This window comes from Bos taurus, chromosome 15 (genome assembly GCF_002263795.3).
Source record: "Bos taurus isolate L1 Dominette 01449 registration number 42190680 breed Hereford chromosome 15, ARS-UCD2.0, whole genome shotgun sequence".
NCBI lineage: Eukaryota > Metazoa > Chordata > Mammalia > Artiodactyla > Bovidae > Bos > Bos taurus.
This window is the reverse complement of record NC_037342.1, coordinates 81,186,454-81,196,108: the sequence shown is the minus strand read 5'-3', so window position 1 is coordinate 81,196,108 and position 9,655 is coordinate 81,186,454. Positions and strand designations below refer to the sequence as shown.

The following is a 9,655-nucleotide window of genomic DNA, read 5'->3' as shown; positions in this document are numbered from 1 at the left end:
GACGGGGCTGGGAGGGGGCTCATGGGGAAGGACATGTATGTGTACAGATCACTGCTCCACATTGCTGTACTGTAGAAACCAGCACCACACTGTAAAGCAATTATCCTCCAATTAAATGTTTAATTTAAAATTTAAAAAATTGTTTAATGTTTTTCATTTAAAAAACATTTTTTAACGCTTTTTGAAAAGAGAGGAAAAAGTGGGGTCAATGGCTGCTCCCCTTCAATTTCAGTTTTGTAGCTGCTTCACAACAGCAAGTGTGTAAGCCTCATCACTCAGGCACGTCCAGCTCTTGGCAGCCCCACGGACTGTAGCCCGCCAGACCCCTCTGTCCACGGGATTCTCCAGGCAAGAATACTGGAGCGGGTAACAGTTCCCTTCTCCAGGGGATCTTCCTGACTCAGGGATCAAACCTGGGTCTCCTACACTGCGGTGGACTTTTTACCGTCTGAGCCACCAGGGAAGCGTGTTACAGCAGAGAAGGATGGGAGCGATGCTGTGGCGGTTTCCAGGCCTTAACACTGGCTTCCTCTGCCTGCTTCCTGGAGCCCAGCCCCCATGGCATGAGGAAGCCCAAACAGTCTGTGGCAAGGCTCCGGTGGGGAGGGACTCAGTCCTCAGCGCCGGCCCTGACCTCCCACTCACCACCGACACCGCACACCAGCCAGGCGAGAGAGTCATCTGAGGCATGGACCCTCCAGCCCCGGACAGGCTGGCCCAGCTGACACCAGCATTACCTGCTGGGCCTTCCCCAAGTTGCAGATTTGTGAACTCAATAACTGAACACCGTTTCTGTCGGCCACTAAGCTTTGCAGCGGTTTGTTGAACAGCAGTAGATAACAAAAAGCATTACATACCAGTGGTGTGACCGCGGACACATGAGTCAATACCACTGAACCTTTGGAGGAAAACAAATCATGTTTGGCCTGTGGTTACAAATGCCTGAACTGGAATTTGAATCCAGGTTTGCCAAGGTCTAAAACCCTTGCTCTTTTCCTCTAAAAAATAATTGATGCCAGGTTCCCTCTGGCATCAACATTTCATGATTTCCTGGCAATGAAAGCTTGTAGAGATACAAAATCAGAAAGAAAGAAGGTCAAAGTCTTCAGATTCCTGTGTGTATCTTCACCACGCCTAAATCCGGGCTCCGACCTCCCCACAGTGAGGGTGGGGGGGAGCATCTGTAAACGCTGGTTTCCTGAACAAATAACTGCACTGCAGCCCAAGATGCTTTGTGCCTCTGCTGACTCCAGGAAATTTCAGAACACCCTTCCTGCACACTTCGCCCCTTTGCAACTTGGCTTACAATGTAGCATCCTGGGCGCAGTGCTCACCCTTCCCAAATGTCTTCCCTCACCGCACACAGATGCTGTAGAAACCTGCCTTCATAGTAAAGCTTTTCAGAAATGTTCATTCTTTTCTGTAGTCATTAAAAGCACAAGATTTAGAGTCCAACAGATCCGGGATCATGCCCTGTCCCTGCAACTCACCAGCTTGGTTGCCTCATCCATGAATTGTTAGTATTATTTCTAAATCTTGCCAGCCTTCCTGGTGTGACTCAGGTTTGATAGTCTCATTATTTAGTAGGAAGACTTTTCTCATTCCTCCAGATGTGTATGCAGATCAGACCACCAAAATGCACAGGATACCAGCTCTGTGCCAGCTGTACCAGAGGGGCATTCAGGCAGAGAACAGGTGCCCCAGCATCCACCATGGACCTGGCACAGAGCAGGTGTTGCCTTATAATAATCTCAGTTCTCTGATCCATTGCTTAGAGATAGGATGCCAGAACCTGTGGGGGCCTGCATAAAATCCAGATGTTACCTTGAAAGCACAACTTTTATTACTCAGCTGCTGGTGGAGGAAGTCAAACAGCAGGATATTTTAAGCACATGCTCACAGCAAAGGCCCACACTTTCCCTTCCTCACCGTGAGCTGCTGATAGCTGGCAGCCAGGCCAAGGGCTACATCCCCACCTTCTTTGCCTCCAGACAATGATGTATTTCATTTGGGGGCTGGGACGTGTGTGTGGCATCACCGACTCAATGCACATGAGTTTGAGTAAACTCCGGGAGCTGGTGATGGACAGGGAGGCCTGGCATGCTGCAGTCCATTGGGTCGAAAAGAGTCAGACACGACGGAGTGACTGCACTGAACTGACTGAACTGATGTGTGTGTGTGATTTTACTTTTTTTTAATTGGAGTATAATCGCTTTACAATGTTATATTACATTCTGCTGTACGACAACATGAATCAGCTGTATCTTTACATGTATCCCCTCCCTCTTGAGCCGGGCTGGGATTTTTAAGAAGCAGGTGTGCCTTGCCCCCTCTCTGCAGGCTAACTCCCTCCCTATTCACCGGCTTAGTTCCGTACACTTAGCTCAGACCTCAGGGACAACAGAACCGCACAAGGAGCCTGGCTCCCTGAGGAAAACCAGTCACACCTCCAGGAACGGGAGTCGTCAAACTCCTATGAAGAGCCAGACAGTGAGCGGGAAAGATGGGACTCAAGTCCCAGTGCATCTGATAGACACGTGTGTGCTTTCGGCACACACACACACATGCATGCACACACGCACACACACGCACATGCACACACATACGTGCACACATGCACGCACATACACATGCACGCTTATACACGCACGCGCACATGTATGCGCGTGCACATTCGCACACACACAAACGCGTGCCCGCACATATGCACATGCGTGTGCACACACATGCACACGCACACACATGCACACTCGCGCACACACAAATGTGTGCCCGCACACACGCACGTGCACGCACATGTGCACGCACACATAAACGCACGCACATGCACACGCACACACATGCACACTCGCACACACAAACGCGTGCCCGCACACACGCACATGCACGTGCACACGCATGCACATGTGCGCGCATGCACATACACACGCACACACATGCACACGCGCGCCGTGCCGTCTCCCTCTGCCATCTCACGTCACCAAATGACGCACCTGCGCCCCTCACCGCCGGCCCTGGCAGTAAGGTTCGCTTCTCTGCGCCTCGGGGACTGGTTGGAAGAACCCCTTGGGCTCCAGCCACCCGCGGGGAACCCAGTGAGACCACCAGGCTTATGAACCGGCCCGGCTTCCTCTCCGAGGCTGAGAGAACGTTGTCAACCGGGTGCCGGGCCGGGGAAAAACGGCCCCCACTGGGAGGAGAGGGTCACAGGGAACCACCTCTGAACCAAGAGTGAAGGCCACCCCAGAACCTGAGCTGACTTAGTGTGCTGCAAAGGTGCTGCCCCCTTGGCTGAGGCTGTCCCTGACACATATGGAAAAACAGTTTGGAGCCCACGCAGGGAAGCTAAGATGGGTCCCTGCAGCTGTCGGCTGGCGCAGCTGCGTGATGAGCCGGGTGGGAGAGGCTGGATTTCCCCCTGTTCCGGTTCTCTCTACCCAGCCTCTGGGAGACGGGGCCCCAGGGGAGAAAGGACTTGGAAAAGGAGCATACTAAGACCAGACAACGATTTCAGAAAACAGCGACCGAGCCACGGGGAGCAGGCAGTGGGGGTGCTGGGGGCGAGAGGCAGATGGAAGGGGCTACCAGACGGGCAGGAGCTGCGAGCTCTGCTCCCCGCCCCCTCTCTGCTCTGGGTCCCTGCAGGGGGCAGCAACACTCACCCCACTTTCAGGCACACAGCCCCCTGAGTTCACAGCACCGTCTTCAGAGTCAGAGAAGATGAACTTGATCCTGGCCCCACCCTGGCTGCATTTTGGAGAAAGTTCCTCGTCTTGCTGGGCTTCCCTTTTTTCTGTCCTCCAATGGAGGGCATAATATGTATCAATTTGCAGGGCTGGTCTAAAGATGGAAGGAAGTAGCATTAAGTGAAAGTTCAGGGCCTTTGCTCTTACTTCAGCCCCTCTGCCCTTCTGCATGGTTTCCTCCTGCGCTTCCTTCAATTCTCCTAAACAAAGAGACCCTTTCTGACCACCGATCTGAAAATGCAGCTCCCGTCACTCTCTGACCGGCTGAGTGCCTTGATACTTTTGGTCACGGCTTCATTGTCATAGGTTAGATATTTGTTTGCCTGACTATAACACCGCGCATGCAAGGAAGCCCCTTGAAGACCATGCCTGTGTCTGTTTGTTCATCACTGTGTTGCCAGAGCCACAAAGAGTCCCTGGATGCAGTCTGAGTGCAATAAATACACCGATATTTATTTGTAATAAATTGTACATTAAATAATTGTACATGTAAATAAATTGTAGTAAAAACAATTGGATACCCACGCAGAGCATTCTGCTGAGCCAGAGAGCTGTTTCCTTTCCAAGTCCAGCCACCCGTTGAAGGGAATGGGGGAGAGGGAGGAAGCCCACCAGCATTTATGGAAGAGCACCTTCCCGCCAGTCAAAGCCCGTGTGCTGGAGCAGCCTACCCTCAACTGGCCTGGGGTGAGAATCAAGTGGAGTTGACTTCTGCGTATAATTTCTTTTCTTAGCTACTAGATTTAATTTTAGGGCTTCCCTAGTGGTTCAGACAGTAAAGAATCCACCTTCAACGCAGGAGACAAGGGTTTGATCCCTGGATCAGAAAGATCCCCTGGAGAAGGAAATAGCTACCCACTCCAGTATTTTTGCCTGAAGAATTCCATGGACAGAAGAGCCTGGCAGGTTACAGTCCATGGGGTCGCAGAGATTTGAGCTCCTGAATTTAAGTTTCCAAAAAAACAGTATTATATCAGCTGTTCTCAAACTTCTCTCCACCAAGCCCTAAATTTCCCCAGTTGCCAGGTGGCTGCAGAGAGGCACCCACCGCGTGGAGTTCCCACGAGCCCTGCTTCAACAATTAGGAAGCGGCAGAGTCCAGATGAGAACACAGCTCCATCTGACCACAGCCCACCATCTTCCACCGAACCAACTTCTGCGGCAGCTGGCTTTCCTGAAACCAAACCTGGTCAGTTACCTGGGAGTTCTCTCGTTATTCCAGCTGCTTCAAAACTGAGTAGGCATGGCCCGTCCCTCAAAGCTGCTCACGGACAGCCTCCTCACGAAGGGGACAGATGGGAAGCGGAGGCATAGCAAAGAAATGGGAAGGGTCTCCAGTCATAGATACAGCAGAGACCCCAGTCCCAAGGCAAGCCAGAGAGCCCACTGCAGCAGCAGGGATCCAAGGTGGACAGAGCTTTCTGAGCTCCCAAATAGGAATAATACCTGCTCTTCCTGACTCCCAGGACATTATGTGAATCAATGCATAGTCAATGTGCAGGCTCTTTGAAAGCTTTAAAGACAGACTCCAGGAAGCCCTTCTTATTATGTTGATTCCATTCCTGATGGTCTAATGATGACTGCAGAATTTCAAAAAAGGGGAAGCCTTGGGGATGGCAACCTCAGTAGGGCCCTGGGTACGGCCTTGAAGTTGCACTTGAATAATAAGAAAATCGATTTTTGCTTATGCTGTAGTTTATTTGAGGTATCTTGAGAGGGCAGGCAGAGATGAAGGGGGCCTAGAGCCCCAAGGGCCCCTTGACAGCCCTACTATATGTGAGCTGAAGCAAATCAGTTGAATTCTGTGTGCCTCGGTTTCCTCACTTGAGAAGTAGATTGATATTTAAAAGCACAGTGAACAGACTAAGGACACAGCTGGGGAAGGAGAAGGTGGGAGGAATGGAGAGATATTTTACCATATGTGAAATAGAGCCTGTGGGAATTTGCTGTATGAATCAGGGAGCTGAAACGGGGGCTCTGTGACAACCTCGAGGGCTGGGATGGGGTGGGAGGCTCTCGAGGGAGGAGACATACGTATTCCTGTGGCCGATTCATGTTGATGAATGGCAGGAAACAGCACAATATTGTGAGGCATTATGCTCAGTAAAAGCAATTTTTAAAATTTTTTAAATAAACCAAACCATAATGACTCTGTAAAGGAGTTTTTGAAGGAAAAAAAGATGAGATGACAGGTTGGGGCAACTGAAGGCAGATTGGGTTACCCTGGTGTGAAGGCTCTTGACTAGGTGTGGTGTCTCTTTGGTTGGCGATGAGTTTTCCGTTTGCCGCCTTCTGCTTGCTTTGTGCTTCTTAGTTCCCAGCCTTGATGTCAACCAGAAGCTAGCCAGCCCATCACCATGCCCGTGAATCTCCAGAAGTGTCACTCCCTACCCCTGCTAGCTCTCTGCTTGTACTCCAGGAAGAACACACAGGTCCCAACGTGCTCAGAACCTCGGGGGTGGTGGCAGAGGCAGGCTCTTCGATCTCACTGAATCCCCAGTTCAAGGATCACATCTTTTCTGAACCAAAGAGAGGGGGCAGAGGTCCCCCACCAGCTAAACCAGGAAAGGGAAGAAACAGGAGTTGTCACCAGCTATAAAAGAACTCATCTCCCGTGTACGTACCTCTCTCTCACTCCCGAGGGTGACCCAGTACCTCTCACTCCCCAGGGGTGACCTGTGAGATCAGCTCTCCATGGAGGCTCAGTGCACTCAGACAACAAAGGACAGAAGACAAGGAATCATGGAAAACCCTGCCCCACGGGGCACGCAAAAGCCATATGGGAGCCCGATTTGTAGACTAGCTGGACAAACACCCACAGGGGCCAACCTAGGAAGGTTGCCTGGCAGCTGGACTCCGGCTCGGTCTGTGGCTCTGACAACTCTGTGTGCATGCTCAGTTGTTCGTTATGCCCAACTCTTTGTGGCCCCATAGACGACAGCCTGCCAGGCTCCTCTGTCCATGGAATTGCCCAGAAAGAATACTGCAGGGGGTTGCCGTTTCTTACTCCAGAGGATCTTCCCAATGCAGGGGTTGAACCCCTGTGATCTGTGTCTCCGGCATTCACAGGCGGGTTCTTTACCACTAGCACTGCCTGGGAAGCCCTGACTACTCTGGGGTAGGGTAAAATGAAATCTCAAGAGTTCCAGACTTACCAAGGTTACAATGAGGTCTTCCTCTACTAGGTTAGGTGGGTTTTACCCACCTACCTACATGCCCTTTATCCCCGGGTGGGGAAAATCAAGACTAATAACAATGGGTATGACTGAATAGCCTGTTTGGTTCAGGCTCTGTGCAATTCAGATGTGAAACACCCAGCCTCAACCCGCATGAAGTCCAGAGTCCCATAGAGGCTGTGACCGAGCGTCACTTTTACCCTGAACGTGCGTGCTTGAGAGCTAAGTCACTTCAGTCATGCCTGACTCTGTGTGACCCTATGGACCACAGCTTTCCAGGGTCCTCTGCCCCTGGGGTTTCCCAGGCAGGGATACTGGAGTGGGTTGCCATGTTCTTCTCCACTGTTGGATTATAGGAGACTGCGGAATCAAAGTTAACAGGACTCTGGAGCTGAGTAGTTCTTTAGCATACATATGGGCTCATTCTCCTTGATTGCCTATGACTTGGGTCCAGCCTTAATGTTTCAGGTGTTTTAATGTTAATAATATTTATTATTAACTAAATAATAAAGCTATCTTCCCAACTAACCAAGTCTTACCCTTTTACCCAACCTCACAAACCTAGCTCAGTGTAAAACATCATAGACTTGGATTTGTATCCCACATAAGCCTCTGCATGGATCTGCTACTTGGGGGAAGTCAATCTCTCTGAGCCAGTTTCCTCATCTCTAAAGTTAGGAAGAAAATACTACCTGACAAAGACATGCTTAGAGATAAATGAAGCAAGGGTCTGCTCACCCAACAGTGGACGTGAGACGGTTGCACATAAAACTCTGGGCTTCTCTAGGCAGGGAGGATGTTTAACAGTAGCACACCTGTATCTGTGCTCATTGGGAAAACCCCTTTCCAGTTCTGACCCAAGTAGACCCAATCTGACAGAGACTCTTACTTCCCAAGACTACAAAAACCATCTTCTGCACAAACATACTAGGTTGATTAAAAGCAATTAATTAGGGGGACATCCCTGGGGGTCCAGTGGTTACGACTCTGAGCTCCCAATGCAGGGGGCCCAAGTGTGATCCCTGGTCAGGGAACTAGATCCCGCATGCCACAGAAAAGATGGGAACAAAGATCTCATGGCTGCAAGGAAAACCTGGCACAGCCAAAGAAATAAATGATTTTTTTTTTAAGCAATTAAGAAGACCATCATGCCAGCAGCCCAGGGACATTCAGGAGGGAGGAACAGCCTGGAGAACCAAGAAACAGAGGCAGGTGTCAAATTCTGCTCTCAAATTCAGGTCCTGCGGGTTCCTGTCTGCCCCCTCCTCCCCTCTCGCCTTCCAGAGCATCTCTGCCCTGACAATGCAAACCAACCCCGTCCCGCCCGCCCCTTAAGTTCTATCGGTTGTCCCAGTTTTACACCACCAAAGTCCGAAACTGAGCGGTTAAAGGCAGAATTCTCCTCTGTCAGGGCAATAAAAGAGGCTTTGAATGATCATATTCCTTTTAGTCTCCTCTGGGCTGAGGAATCAAATAGCCCAGCTCCAAAACCAGGACACAGAGGGGATGATCAACAGAACCAACTCTTTGACAAAAGAAGAGGAACACAGACGTGAGTGTGAGGCTGAGGTCTTCACTGTTCCTCTGAAAAGAGATCTGAGACCACTCCTGGGCTTCCGCGGTGGCTCAGCTGGTGAAGGATCCGCCTGCAGTGCGGGAGACCTGGGTCCAACCCCTGGGTGGGGAAGACCCCCTGGAAAAGAGAAAGGCTACCCACTCCAGTATTCACGGACTGGATAGTCCATGGGGTCTCAGAGCGTCGGACACGATGAGCACCTTTTGCATACACACACGTACACTGGTAGTTCTAATTTTTCCATCATCACGATGAAGTATGTGGCACTGTACAGTCTTCCCAGCTGGTGCTGGTGCCAAAGACCTTGCCTGCCAGCCCAGGAGACGTGGGTTCCAGCCCTGGGTCGGGAAGAGTCCCTGGAGGAGGGCATGGGAACCCGGTCCAGTATGCTTGCCTGGAGAATCCCCATGGACAGAGGAGCCTGGCGGGCTACAGTCCACGGGATTGCAAAGAGTCAGACACAACTGAGCGACTCAGCAGGCACGCATGCACATAGCATCGTATCCAGCTCTCATTTCACAATAGAGACTTAGACTTCTCAAAATTATGTTTTTCATCTTTAACAACATCCAGAAACAAAGCCTGGGCTAGTGTTTTTGCAGGTATTCTTTTTAATGCATTTTTATCATGAAATATTTCCATCTATTCAAATGTTTACTCAAGAAGGAACATGATACAGTGATGAATGTATGCCCCTTCCCTAGCTTTATCAAATATTGACCTTTGGCAGTTATTACAGACTGAATGTTTGTGTCTCTCCAAAATCCATATGTTAAATGCTAATGTCCGATGTGATAGTACTAGGAGTTGGGATCTTTGGGGGGTAATTTGGTCAGGAAGATGGAATCCTAATGAATGCGATTAGTTCTCTTTCACAAGGGAGCTCCAAAAAGCTCTCTTGCCCTCTTCCTTCCATTTGAGGATACAACAAATATTTGGCAGTCTGCAACTGGAAAGAGTTTTCTCACCAGACACAACCGTACTGACTCCCTGATCTCAGACTTCCAGCCTCCAGAACTGTTAGGAATCAATTTCTGTTGTTTGTGTACCACCTAGTCAGTGGTATTGTTACAGCAGCCTGAACTAAGACAGCAATATTTACTTAGGATGTCTTTTTGTAAAAATATATATATATAGCTGATATATGCTAGCTAGAT

General features: G+C 50.1%; 1 protein-coding gene across 4 annotated transcripts in view; it reads right to left on the bottom strand.

Moving 5' to 3' along the window:
* OR6Q1 (olfactory receptor family 6 subfamily Q member 1) overlaps nt 1-9,655 on the bottom strand; it is a 103,222-nt gene that overhangs the window by 28,964 nt on the left and 64,603 nt on the right. The gene's annotated exons all lie outside the window — the stretch shown is intronic.